Source organism: Crocodylus siamensis, chromosome 6 (assembly GCF_052110815.1).
Source record: "Crocodylus siamensis isolate JL-2025a chromosome 6, ASM5211081v1, whole genome shotgun sequence".
In the NCBI taxonomy this organism is placed as follows: Eukaryota; Metazoa; Chordata; order Crocodylia; family Crocodylidae; genus Crocodylus; species Crocodylus siamensis.
This window is the reverse complement of record NC_143400.1, coordinates 60,655,111-60,659,528: the sequence shown is the minus strand read 5'-3', so window position 1 is coordinate 60,659,528 and position 4,418 is coordinate 60,655,111.

The window sequence follows — 4,418 nt, the reverse complement described above, 5'->3', positions numbered from 1 at the left end:
CGCGCGTCAGGGCGGGCGGCCGCGGCGCCTCCTCCCCCGCTCCCGCCTCCTCCCCCGCTCTGCGCCGGGCGCCGAGGGCTGGCGCCGCCGCCCGAGCACGCGCTCCTCCGCGGCGGCCCGCGGGCGCTGTCCCGGGCCGGTGGTGCTGAGGCGCGGGAGCGCCCCCCTCCGCGCTCCCGGCTCCCCACAGCCCCGCGGAGCAGGGACGGGCCCGCTTGGGTTCTCTGGTCCCCAACCGAAGCAACGACACGGCTGGGATCCAGCCTCCCAGGGCCGGACACAAGCATGAGGGAAGGAGGGAGGGGGTCGGCCGGACAGAAAGGGGGCCCGAAAATGGTCATTTTAAAAATCACTATTAACATAATCTCTGGTGAAGGGGGGGGAGGGCTCTGTACTGTGGCCATACCCTGGGGGTGCACGTACACCTCCTGACAGGCCACGCTCCCGCTTTGGCGACGAGCAGGGGGGGCAGGCAGGAGTCCCAGCCAGGCAGTGGGCTGTAGTGCTGTGGCTACTTCGACGTTGGCAAGATTGGCCGCAGGGGACCCACAGGAAGAGCTGGCTCTAAGCCTTGAGGCACCTTGAGCTGAAGCAGCCCCCGCTTCCTGCCTACAGCCTCCAACGTGTGATCGCCGGCCTGCAGTGGGCGCCGTGGGGCTGCAGGGCAGCAGAGACCATGGGGCATGCTGGGCCACCCATGGCATCTCTCTGACAGGAGCCCATTGTCCTCTGGGTCTGGCAGAGAGCTCACCCTGGTCTGACTGGGCCTTTGTTCCCTCAGGCACTAGTGAAGGAGACAGTCACACACTGAGGCAGGGCTGGGTTAGCCCTAATGTGTGGGGGTCAGGACTGCAGAGGCAGAAACCTAGGCTGGGCCCAAGAAGGCCTCAGCTGCAGGATGTAGCAGCTTTGTTCCAGTTGTTTGGCAATACAAGCACCCTACAAAAAGGCACTGCTTTTTTACTGACCAGCATCTAAGACTCATGGGGCATCTGCCAAGTTTGATGAGGTTTTACTGACCTCTGCATCCCAGCTCTAACTGAGCCTCCCTTATTCCTCAGAGGACCAGCATCCATCACCATAGTACTTATCTTGTCCAGAGGGCTGAACGCTGGTTTGAACAGGTCTTGGGAAGACAAACTGCTCGGCAGCTGTAGTGCATCCTCATAATTTCTCTGAAACAGGAATCAAAATCAGCTGCATGTATTCAGCAGGAGCTGAAAGGCCAGCAGCCTCCTCCCTGGTTGAGGAGGTGGCACATTCAGTGCAGACATTGTGCATACCCACTGGAACATATCAGCATTGCCATCAAGTTCAGTTTGCCATCCAGCTCAGCCAGCTCACCTCTGGGGGCACTCCAGTGACACTGAGTCTGATTCACAATTCATTTCATACTGTTTTCTGTTAGTACCTGGATTCAAAGCAAACAAAGCAGCACAAGGAAAAAGCCAGGGTTTTATCCAGTTACTTCAGCCTGTTGAAAGGGCTTATTTTTAACGGCATCCAAGCCAGAACCCACAGCAGCAACCTGTACACTGGGGACTGTGCTCCTCCCCATTGTGTAGCTTACAAGTCTAATGCTGACTACCTTCTTACTCAGTTATGTATTCAGTGCTCTGCTTGTTCATTTTTGTTTGAGTGAAGTCATTCAAACCCCCTTGGAACCAATGGTTTAAGACAGACATCCCCACAATTTTTCAAACAAGCAATTTTTTTTCCTGTCAACTACCTTGTGACTTGCCCCCTAGAGGGGACCCTTTCCCTGTTTTGAACTGAGAAGCAGCCTACATAGAAGGAAAACAATGTGCATTCATCTAGGGGTATTAAATGATTCTTGGTGAATAAGGGGGAAATATATATTAAGATTGTTTATAACTAAAATTGATCTCTTTGTACAACCTGCACCCTGTTATGATCATAGGAACAGGACTTAAAAGTTAGATTCTTACCAGGATGCCGACAGCATTTAGGTGCCGGTCGCTTGAGGTGCTTAATTCTTTTTGCCACAACATTTGAAGTTTCAAAACTGTCCCTTTATACTTTGAAATGGAAACCAGAACTTCAGAATGTTTTCAAGAAAATAAATAGTCAAAAGCCTGGATACCAGAAACTTTTCTGTCACAAAGTCAAGCAGAATTTTTTGGCTTCAATGACACAGTATTTTTTAATGTTTTGGCACTGGCCATGCCACCTTTCCACTCCCCACACCAAGTTCAACTTTAAAATACCAAATAATTTCTTAGTTTTATACTGTGACATTCCTCTTCCCTCTGCCAATGGTGCCAGCCTCAGCCATCCATTAGTCAGCTTCTCATACAAACACCTCCTTACCCTTCTGGTTTACTGCATGAATTACCTTTCCTGATCTCATGTACAAGGCTTCTACTATCTCCAACACAAATACGATCTTTGTGAAAAACTCCTGCTGGTGTGACCCATACAGAAACTAGCTGGCTTATCTCGATGTGTTTCAGGAACTGAGCATAATTTTGTCATCTGTTTTTGGTGGGATTGGATCTGAGGACCATGCATATGTAACTTTATTTGAACAGGACGCAGTTAAGTATGAGCTGTCCACCTTCCTAACACGCTGTGCCCCTCTCATCTACCTTTGCTTGATTGTTTTCTTACACTGTAAGATCCACAGTGAGGCTCTTTATTTCTCCTTGGAAAATGTGTAGTAGATTGTGGGCACTATTAGAAGACACCACAAATATTAATCAGGAATATGTGTCCTATGTATTCCAGATATCTGCAAACTCCTGTATCAAAGCCTCCCACAACAAAATGAGTTATAGTTGTCTTATATCTATTTCTGGCCATGGTCCCAAAGCTAGAAATCTTCGAGACCTCCTTGATTTCAAATTTGCAAGATTTTTTCCTAGAGTGTACATTTTGCCTACTGGTCTGTCTGCTGGGAAACTATGCAACACTTTGTGATTACTTCAAATCCTACCCAATTTATGGCCCATTCTAATACAGGCAGTCCTCGGACTTATGACACAATTGGTTCCTGAAAACCACATCTTAAGTTGAAACATTATAACTCAGAACTGATTTTCCCATAGGAAACAATCTTATAAATGGGGGATTGGCTCCTGAACCAAGGCCCAATACCCTATTTCACCAAAAATACCCAGAATTTTGTACTCGATAAATTATAGATGAGTAATATAGCTACACTAATGTATTTATATTGTAAATAGCAATTATACTGATTTGGAAGGACTTCTTTGAGGTGACTTTGCTGGACTTTCTGAAGGGCTCTGGGTTGGACTTTTTGAAGGGTTCTTGGCTGGAGTCTTCTCAGGAGTCCTGGATGCAGGGTTTTCTGGAGTCTTGTCTTCTTTTTTAAAGAAAATGTCCAAGGAAGTTTGGACAGATGTTCTCCAGGGAGATGAGCAACGCAGCGAACTTGTTCTCTGGTGTGGCATTCTGTCAGAACAAGTGTTGTAAAGTCGAAACTGACTTCAGAAAGTTGAAACAGGGTGTCAATGTATACACCTTGTAAGTGTAAAATGTTATAACTCGAAACGTTGGAAGTCAAGGACTGCCTGTATCTATCTCCTCAAGTTTTAGCAGACCCAGAATAACCTCTTCTTATATAATTCTGTTATAAGATGTGAAAATTAATCAGTTCTATTCTTCAGCCACTGTTAACGTTACCTTCCAATCCAGGCATTTTTATATTCAAACTTTTGCATAACTCAAAATTAAGCTTTATGTGCACAACTATGATGTGCACATAAATCCTGCAGTCTAGCATCCAGTTACCAATTTATCGCCTCAAATCAATTTTTATTTTTTGCACCTGCCGAATCTAGAGCTGAAGATTTCTATGTAAAGAGTTAATATATATAGAGTGCTTTTAAGGACTACAGTGAGACTGTAGAAAACGGAGGCCAGTTTTTCACTATTGCTTCAGGAACAGTACCACTTCAGCACTTAGAATTGCATTTCCCTTATAATGCATTTCACTTTCCCTTCTGAAATTTTGTTTTGGGGGTTTTATTTCTGTGCTACATTGCAATGAAGCAACTTCCCAGCAAATGGATGTTGGCCTTGTAGAAACCAAGTAATCCTACCACTAAAGTTATTTATAGCTTGGGCAGCATTTGTTGTTTAGCACTTATGGCTTGTAGCATTTGTTCTTATTCAAAATAATATTTTTTGTATAGATGTGCAAATCTGCTTTAATTGGGGAAGGCTAGCTATTATAATTTTTAATTAGCTTATGGGATGGGCATTTAACTTACATACCCAGCTACAATTGCTTAATTACACCTAGAAAACAACTAAAAATAATCTAGTTATGAGACCATGAGATACACAATTCTAATTTAATATTCTATAATTGATATAGATACAGATCGTATATTAACCTATTCTGTTCTGTTTTCTTCTATTCTGTTCTGTTC